Source organism: Tigriopus californicus, chromosome 12 (assembly GCF_007210705.1).
Source record: "Tigriopus californicus strain San Diego chromosome 12, Tcal_SD_v2.1, whole genome shotgun sequence".
In the NCBI taxonomy this organism is placed as follows: Eukaryota; Metazoa; Arthropoda; class Copepoda; order Harpacticoida; family Harpacticidae; genus Tigriopus; species Tigriopus californicus.
Genome location: NC_081451.1, coordinates 12455904 through 12466284, shown reverse-complemented (window position 1 = coordinate 12466284; position 10381 = coordinate 12455904). Strand labels below are relative to the sequence as shown.

The window sequence follows — 10381 nt, the reverse complement described above, 5'->3', positions numbered from 1 at the left end:
CTCCTTCATGAATGGCCTCTTCCTGCCGTCGGTTGTTTTGAAGCCTATCACAAAAGAAACATCACTCTTGCTTTGCTCGCACTCATCCTATTGTTCCCTTTTATGGAACACAACGCCATAGCCTCTCTTGACGTTCCTCGACGGCCGAATCAATTTGAAAGACCACTGATCTACCTTCAACTACCTTCATCCACAATTTTGTGAATCTCCATAACAGCAGCCAATCCAGTGGTGTCGATTCTACTTCATCACTAAGTTCAAAATTTTGCCAATGACCCCAGGAGACCGAGAATACTAAGTGCTCAGTACCACCTCGAACTTCAAGGTTCATCGTTTCCAGGTATATAGGTACTGACAACATTCATCCCATTCTCTGTTTTGGGATCGGTCATCTCCAAAACCAACCAAGTGATTTTAGCCCTATTTCAACAACTCTTCGACTCAGCTCTTCGACTTTCAATCCAACGAGCAACTTGTGGACCACTTCTCTATTTTTTTCCTCATGTCATGTTCCAAGAGTCATGTTCCAAGAAGAATCTCATTTTTATCTCAATATTTCACCTAACTTAATGTTGCAGTCATAGTCTTTTTCAGAAATTGAACTGTTTTCTAACATGTAGGTAGATATGTATTTTGTAGTTCTGTCATGTCTGCTAACAGGTTTTCTTTGTTAACAAGGTGAAAGGTTTCCTTTTTACCTTGTCATGAGCGCATTCTTTTCTCTGTCCATAATACTACGGTCCTACTGAATAAACAACAGTCTAGTACTTATTCTATCAATGCCCTCTAATAAAATCTTCGTAACTTGGTACAAGCAATACGAAAAAAAGGCAAAATTAGCTTTTTGAAGATTTTTGAAGAAAAGAAAAAAATCATTTACACTTCATTTAACCTTCACACTTACATGACTGTTGTTGCACTTTCCATGTCTTTCTAAGCCGGAGCTTGACGTTTTGGTTTTTGGTGACTGGCCGACGTTCTCTGAAGGGCTAATTGCGACTCCATTAATTTCATGACCAACTTCATCGTTGTTCAACCTGGACGTAGTCTCTGAAAGCGTGGCCAAAACGTGGCTGTGCTTGCAGAAATTGCCTAAACATCAGAAGAAACGATCATTAATTTTGAGCCGAAATTATCAACATTATGGTGCGGTGCTAATAACTCACCTATAAGCATACTTCTTGCACACATAGGTAAGTGAATTGGTGAGCGCATATAATACCCTGTGGGCAGTTCGGGCAACGCATTAAGCACAGGGACGAATTACAAGGAAAGTGATTGACAGACATGTGATATCGAATGATTTCCTTTCCATCAGGGTCTTTACGAATGATATCATATCCCGCAGAGTTTTGCTCCATGCTGTACCTCTGGATGTCTTCTTGTTTTGGATGGATAGTCGAATAGTCCGTCTGGAACTTCGATCGCTTAATGCTCCGAATTCCTTCATCGGACATAAGGTCCTTATGAATGAAGATCTTGTCCAGTCTCCCCAAAGCAAGGCAGAAGCGAGCGATATTAAAATTTGGTTTGAGGACTGCTTTGATGGTTCTGTGATATCTTTCGACATGCAAATTGTGAGAGGGCACTCCAAGGGTTAAAGTTCGTGCCCTTGGCGACCGTCTGGCCCGTAGTTGGCTACAAAATACTGCCAAGCCTTCTTCGTGCTTTCATAATATGCTTCCTATATAAAGATTTGAGATATTATGACGTTTTTGCCGATCCAAACTGTTAAACAAAAGCCAAACATAGATCCAAAGTCTAAGAAAATATGAAAATTTACAAAAATAACTCAATAAAATCACCAATCCCGTTTTCTTTTTACCTATTTTGATTGCACTCGCAATAATTCGGCCAAAACTGGTCGAGTCTCCCGAGCTAGCGTAGACATTTAATGTCTTTTAACATGTCCGAGTTTGCAATTCTTTTGGTCCAGTTCTTTTCCAGATGCCAGTGGCAGACACTCCAGCCAACATTTGGGCTGATGCTCTCTCGCCAAGAGTTTATGAACGTATGACTGGTATCGCTCAATATCATTTTCGCCCGAGAGCAAGCTCCCGGAACCGCCGCATTCAGGGCTTTCAACGCTGCCGAAAACACAGCTTGGTTTTCGGTTTCGACGAGGCATTGACAGATTGGACTTCCCTCACCTCGTGGTTCTAAAAAAACAAATTTTCGAATGAAAACTCTTCCCAATTAAACTGATGTCTAAGGGCGGCTTTACACTACGATGAAAAAATAAAGAATGAATCCGGTTCGATGATGGAAGTTGGACTAGTGTTGGGGCAAGTCTAGTCTTCCACTGTACTTAAGTCAGACAAAAATACTCGTATTGCGAAAACTCGCCCCAGCACTACTCGTCCTACTTCCATCCTGAAACCGGATACAATCCTGGTTATTCATCGTAGTGTAAAGCCGCCCTAACGCTGGCTAGATTTTCAAATGCATGTTTTTTCAACTGATTGAAACTCACTAAAAACGTTAATGGAGATGAGTATAAACTTAGCAGCATTTGTGTCGTGGGTGCCGTCGATCGAAACAATGGTAGGATGGCGTTCGAACCTTTGAAGCATTGACGTGGATGCATGGCACAACAGAAAAGAACCGGATGTGTCGACCACTTTTTCTTGAATTTCTTGAGGCCGGCCAGTTCGGGAAAATTTCTTCCCATAATGAAAGGCGATGAACGAGGGTTTTGCCATTAAAATGGAGACGTTGTCCACTTCTGACAACTTATTATCATAACCTTAAACCCAACAGAAAATTTGTTTAACACGTACGACAGTTGTGGCCTTTCTCTAATATGATACCTTTGACACGATCGGCTGCCTTTTCGATTCGGTAGACGTCAGCCGGCACAACGTGCTTGTGAGTAGGCATGAGTACCGTTTTGGGTACTCATGACTTTAGCAGTCTACCACAAAATTTGTTTAGCTTGTGCAGTGAGTGAGTGACCAGTAGTAAGCGAACGGATCAAGAGGGCCGAGGGAGTAGTGATTCTGAGCTATTTGGCAGAAAACAACACAAATGAGTGTGGTTCTTCTTTCTCTTTTACTTTTTGTTGAACTTTTAAGTCTTGTTTTCCTGATCATAGGAGTGGGCAAGCCTTTTTTTGCTCTTTTTTTGCTTCTTTTTTTCCACAAATGCGGAGCAAAAGCTCTCCTTGAAAACCTTCAATCTCGTTTACTCCAAGCAACTTGCCATCAATTGCTAATCCAAACGTTGAAGCGAAAAAGTTTGGAATCGCATGGTCAAGCGCACGAAATTCAGTTGTCATAACCCGGCAAACCAGCAAAAATGCCAAACCCCTTTCACGAGAAAGCAGCTCGGATGACGCGCTCTATGATCCCAACCAAGGAGCCTATTGCTCTAAGGGATTAATGGAGTCGTGAAAATGATGTGCATCGCCGTAGCACATGATGTGTCTGAAGGTTACTAGAACTGCAAGGAGCTCCTTACCCGCACCAAATTGAATGCTCTAACTCTCAATTTCCAATTAGTCAGTGATCTGAAAATGACCAACATTTTGTGCGGAATGACCTCTCATGCCAGTGGATTCCCTTGTCCTTATTGTACTTGGAGAGTTGGTCAGCATACCTCTGGGGAAGAAATTCGCCGTACTTTCACATTCAATGCGTCAATTTCGCCTTTCAATTGAGTTATAAGGTTATGTTCATCAACAGGCCAAGTCATGCCACACCCGTTGCTTAGCAATATTACAATGATTTGGCCAACAGACTTCCTTTGTTTCAAATATGTCTCCATCTTAGCAGCGATGACATATGAAGTGTGGTAGTCAACAAAGAAATGTATTCTTAGAGCCCATATTGCACACATTATGGAAGTAAACCGTTTTTGATTACAGTCAAAAGTATTCAGGTAAAGTTGTTCAAGTTATTCAAATTGAAACAAAACTTATGTAGCTGCAGGTCACCCTGATTTGGAGCCAATTGCGCGGCAAATCTGAAAGAGACAATTATAATGGCCAGTTAAAAGAAACGACTATAACTTTAGTTTGGGCAGGGGTAGGACTTTAATTTTAACGAAATTTTCATTGTTCCTATGTTTGCCAAGAAAGGCAGTCAAGCTAGATTGAATGCCATTGCATTGCCTCTCAAATGAACAGATCTGAGTCGGAGTTGCCATTGACCTAACCTTTTTTAAATTCAAATTAACGACAATTGCTCTTAAAATGTTATTTCATATTCAATAACCATTTTGATGACGATAAAAAGAAATGTAACTGTTGTGGCTAGGCCCTTGATACTGCAAGTGGTCTATGGATACTGTTATAAATTCAATCAAACCATCAAACAGATTAAATATCAATATTTGAGGAACATTTTGCATTTCAGCCAATGCTATACCAATTTGCTTTTTGGCAAAGGACACTTGCAAAACTTATCCTACCCATACTATGATCCTTCTTGTTCTTGACATCTTTTAGAATCAAGATTAGCCATTCTAACCACCGGCGACCGTTTTTGACCACCTTCCAGCAATTTCTGCCATTTCTTGCCACTTTCTGCCATTTTCTACCATTTTCTGCCACTCTCTGCCATTTTCTGCCACTTGTGGCAGAAAGTGACAGATATTCGATCAACCTCGATTTTTCCAATCGCTGCCTGCTACACAACAGCGAAACCCCGTGATCCACCTTAGAGAACAAGCGGGACTTTAAACGAACCCCAGTGACGGTGTTGATGAGTGATGACGGTACAGCCTTTTCCTCTAGCGTGTTTTCTCCCATTGGCCATAAAATTCTATAGACGTGATCCACTGACCATTTGCCCCAAACAGCTTGAGAGACACCTGTCATCGCAGCATCTGCCCGGATTGAAGTAGTAGATCCACTGTTGATCCCATCCTAGCCTGACCTGACCTAACCTGGTCTGACCTAACCTGACCTGACCTAACCTGACCTAGCCTGACCTAACCTAACCTTTCGGTTGTAAGGGCCTGGGGGCGCCTAGGCCGCAGCGCAAGCCGGCGGCAGCTCGGTTACAAGAAGCTCATAAATATTTATACCAATGTCTTGCCATTTTGATAAAAGGTCGGAAAAAAGTGAGTTAAAAACTGCAGCAGCCGAACGACAAACGTAACGTTCCGTCGCCCTCTTCACGACCCTTTTGCGACGTCGGCGGCCGGATCATTTTTCATGTCATATCGATATTTGGTGCAATCAATGTTATTGCTACGGTCGATTCCTACAGTTTTCAACTGATTGCCACGACGGCAGCTGTACTGGTACCTCTTGGTATTTTCTTGAGATAATTGGCGTATTTTTGCAAACATGGAAGGTCTGGAAGGGGGAGGGGCACCTTATGTGAAGTCGCTAAAGGCTCGCAAAAACGCGAAAAAGTCATTGGGGAAACACATAAAAAATGCAAATGCCCTGTTTTAATTCTACAAATTCCAGCGATGAATGGAGTAGTTGAAGTAATTGAAAACATACGAGAGTGGGTGAGGTCAATCAAATATCGTGCCTTCATATCAACGACATGATTATCTAATATCAAGAAATTTGAGCACAAAATAAGCTGACAAAAATTGGCCAAATACGTATCTTCGAGTGACAGTATCAATAAGCAACACAATAAACCAAATGGTTGTGTTTTGTCTTCAGCAGCCAGAAATAATGAGGCAAATTTTGTTCCTAACGTATGGATTCCACATCCATGGCCAGTGAGGAGTGAATGTTTTAGCATCAAAACCAGACGACAGCAATCTTTTTATAAAACTAGCTACTAGTATATCCTCTAAGAATCATTCTTGTCTCCATTGCATTGGCAACTTTTTCCCGGTTCAACATATGATAAAGAGGATTGCTTCCTATGGTTGGTTGAATTGAGGAATGAATGTACTTTGAAGCTTGGATTTTTGTTCACTTGTTCCATAACATTAAGTAATATTTAATACTATGTAGAAATTGCTTTCCATTGGTTTATCCATATCTGTAGATAATGAATGACCTCCCATGTAACCACGGGCTGAACATGCTGTTTATTTATATTTTGCAATAAATATCTGCATGTAAAGATGAGATCTTGATAGGTTTTGAAACCCATCAGATCTTTGATTGACCCTAGCTGGATTCTTCGTTGATCAGCTTACCCCTCTCGTCTCACCATTGAGACGACTGCCACAGTGGTTCAAAAGCCTTTTTGAATTCCAACAGTAATATCCAAGCAAATCTTGTTAACTAATAGCCATATGCGCGACAAATTTGAGCCAGACTTCAATAAATCAATCACGTCAATATAACTTCTTATGATTTTTGTAAGGAAGAAGACGGTTGAGATGGATATGCGCATTTCTCTCAATACCTGATAAGCTTTTTTTGACCACCGTGGTGAGACGGGTGAGACGAGACGAGAGGAGACGACCGTGTCCAAGAGTCCAGCTCCTATCATGAGAATTGTACGACCACAGGTAGCAATTGGCACAAATTGTACAGGAAGTAAGTTGTGCAAGATTGATATTAGAATTCGGTCATGAATTATCGACCACATGTAGATAAATGTATACATGCACGCCTACAGAGAGATTGATGAAAATAGCAAAGTAATAAAATAATCTACTGCAATTGAAAGGGTGACAGATAGGGGCACAAGATTAACATTAACGTTAACTGGCACATCAAACTTCAAAAGAGGAATCTTCTGTGTCCATTACCGTTTTTTTTCTTCAGATAATCAGATATTTAGAATTCAGATACCTTACTCATTCAACAACAAATTAGACGACTTCGGTTCAATGTTGCTTTTGCTTGGCAACTCGTAGCTAGGACATGTCTCAGAGGGGGAACGATTCTTCCCGAAGGAATCATAACAAGGCCCAAGACCGAGTACTGGTCAACAAACGCCAAAATGAACTGACCTTCATATTCAAATAGATTTGCATTTGACTTAAACGGGCGTTGAGATGGTGGATCAGATTTCATCGGTTCTCTAGCCAGTGACGATTTGTAGAGCTGACACTGCTTACATGATTCCACCCTGGATACGACATCATTTTTCATTCCAGGCCGCCAATTCAAGAAATCGCGTCCACGTTGATACGTCCTCATAATGCCTTCACGAGGAAAATTGGAAGAGGCGTAGTCTCTCCTTGCGGGCACTGGGTGGAACAATGATCTTCTGGCAATTAGTGGGGACCAAACCGCTTTCGTCCCCATGGTGTGAGGGAGGTGGTCAATTTTCTGGCCTCAGGTGATAAAGGGATCTGACAGTATCCTTCTGTTGCATCCATGACTGTAAGGAACCAACTTTTCGACTGCACTGAGGTCATAATGTCCTTTATCGAATGAAATGTATGCATAGGTCTGAGGATATGGTCGTTCAGTTTGGAATAATCCACAACAAGCCGTACTCCACCGCTTGGTTTATCTATCACAAGAAATGATGAAACCCATAATGATGGCTCGTCGTCCGTATCTTCAGTAATCCCCATCTTCTCCATATAATCCAACTCCTTCTTTGCTTCCTCTAAGGAATGGATCTGCCCGTCGTGCTTGAACAAGGTCTACCCTTTTTCATGTCTTTCAGATGAATCTCCATCTTCTCCTATTTTGTCGATTTGGGCGGATGGTGGATTGGCAGGCAGGGCCAATTTGTCTGAACTTTAAACTCCTTGGGTATTCGGTATTGCAGTGCATCATCCGTAGAACATGGAAACGCCTGTGGAATCATCATCAGTTCCGTAATGCATCCCACGAAATGAGCATAATATCTATTGGTGTGTGGGCCTACATATGCCAAAACTGCAATGTTGTGATGCAACTATTTTACATCAATGACAACCACGCCATCACATACAAGACGGGCACCACTTGCCGCCTCAATTATTGCATTCTTCGTAGTATCAACATCAATCACTTGCTCCCAATTGAAATGGGATGGAACAAAGCAATCAGTTAAGCACTGAATCTTGATCCACGGCGTGGATGAACACGGTACTGGAACAAATGTTCTGGCCTGCCCTGCAAAGTTGCAAGACTGGTCGGCACTTCCAGCTTCCCAAGATTCCCGCATTTTGCAGTAAACATTGACTTTCATGTGGTTTGTTTTCGGCAACGTCTCCATTTTATCCAGTGGTGCCAGACTTTTTGATAGTAGAGCCGGCAAAATAAAATCGAAACCGCCAAAATTTGAGCATTTTCCAATTTCCCGCCCCTCTGGAACTAAAATCCGCCAAATTCGACAAAAAATGCCCTTAACGTGACAATTTCTCCAATAAAAATCATTCTTGGGGTAAAATATGTGCCTTTGAAACAATGATGCTGCACACTTGTCTAAAGAATTTGCAGAAATTTCTCCAATAAAAATCATTCTTGGGGTAAAATATGTGCCTTTGAAACAATGATGCTGCACACTTGTCTAAAGAATTTGCAGAAATTTACGTGAACAAGGCAATATCTTTTTGCAAGATGTCATCACTTGCAATTTCCAGGTTTCCTTGCATTCATTATTGAAATTCATTGTTGGGCAATGACAAACATTACCCAATATAAAAAAAAACTAGACATTGCTCAAAGCACGACCTGAATACATATATGCAATGTTAAATTGGTTACTTGTTTTCGCGATCAAGTAAAAGAAAAAACAAATTTTGTTAATGGCAGAAGTGAAAAAATGAACAAGTTGTGTCAGGGACTAGCCATTACAATTTAGGAAATTATGTAAGCTTGCCAAATTGAACATATCTTTGAAGGAGGCCGTCTTGTAAGTGCTATGCCTACAAGTCCTCATTGTTGCTTATATGGCGTCTGCCCTTTGTTGAAAGGGGATAGCTACACATCATTTGACAATATTTGGTCTCTTGTTATTTATTATAAGGGTCATCAAGCACGCACCATCAAATGAAGTTAAGAAATGAAGTCCCATGAGCATGAAAATCCCAGGTACATTACAAGTCAGTAATGATCCCTCAGCCTGATATGTATGCCAATATCAAGACTGGTTCAACAAGGGTGGGTTTCATTTTACGCCTGTTGAGGTCCATTATTTTATTATACAGAGGTTTCTCCAAATACTTCACAATGTGTCTTTGTATGTCCATCTCATGACGTTCAGATGCAGTACCTTGTGCAATCTTAAAAGGATGGTAATTCTTTTTTGGTGTCATGAAGCACTTTTCTCTGCAAAAACGACACCTTTGGAGTCAATCTGTGCCTTTGAACCCCTTGTGCATCGAAAAAGACAACTTCGTGCTTTTTGACAATTTTGACATTGGTGCACTATTTTTTTTTTTGGGTTGAATGCAAGATGGCTCAATTGACTTTCTAGTTTTCATGGCCCAAAAACCAACCCCGAAATTTTGTTTTTCAAGGATGTGTCCGCCAAATCCTGCCGTTTTCAAGGCAAATAGCCGCCAAAATTTATCTTTTCTGATGTCAAAATTCCGCCCAATCCTTGCGTTTTTTAGGGCCATTTCGACAACCCACCATAGGAATATTTTCCCGCCACAGGCTTTGAAAAACCGCCAATTGGGCGGAAAACCGCCGCATCTGGCAACACTGATCTTATCAATGTCTCTATGCAGCCGGAATTTGTCCGACTATCTCGGTGACATTGGATAAACGTTATTCTCCACCGATTACTTGGCGGTGCTCATTTTTAAATTTGTGGCTAAATGTTATAGGGTTTTTAGAATTACTTTAAGGGTTATTAATATCGTGTTAGGTTAGGTTAGGTTTGATTAGGTTAGGTTAAGTTTAAAAAAGTGTCACCGCCAACTAATCGGTGGAGAATAACGTTTACTTTGACGTTGGCAATGGTTTCTAGATGTGACGGATTAAGAGCCTGTTGTGAGGGTTCTGGATAAACTACAGCCCCGCTTGGCCAAATCCTTCAACAATGCAATAAGAAGACACGAGTTCAACACGAGTTGCACCAGAGGCCAGGCGAGTCATTTTGGAATCGGTACGTCCGTTTGAAACTCGTCGAAAATATGGCCGAGCTGGAAACATTTACTATGATGCATTACTGACCTCACGTTTGATCGTGGCGGTTTTCAGCCAGAAGTTACAGCTTGAATTGCTCTGCATAGATAACCCGACTTTGACCGAAAACAAACCTTCTCGGTGAAAACTCGGGGGGGTCTTCGTAGACATTTAGAAAACCTTTGTACGGCCACATTTAGAATTTGCAGTGCAATTCTGGAACCCATGGCTTCAAAACGACATAATGACGTTGGAGAAAGACCAGCAAAAGACTGTCAAACTGATATATGAGCTCTCAGAATCGTACGAACAAAAACTCAGTTCCATTGGCCTACCTTGAAGAAAAGAAGAGAACGAGGAGATGCTATCCAACTGTCAAAATTAATAAATCATTTGAGGTCAGAGCTTCTTTACATACCGATCAATCCCAAAATCGCT

General features: G+C 41.3%; 1 long non-coding RNA gene across 1 annotated transcript; it reads right to left on the bottom strand.

Annotated features, from left to right (window-relative positions):
- Window positions 1–1929: 1929 nt before the first annotated feature.
- LOC131891692 (uncharacterized) lies at window positions 1930–7650 on the bottom strand. The gene is made up of 3 exons (XR_009374451.1): window positions 6988–7650; window positions 2474–3963; window positions 1930–2159 (listed from the first exon to the last, which is right to left on the bottom strand). It is a non-coding gene; the product is annotated as an uncharacterized LOC131891692 (long non-coding RNA).
- Window positions 7651–10381: the final 2731 nt, after the last annotated feature.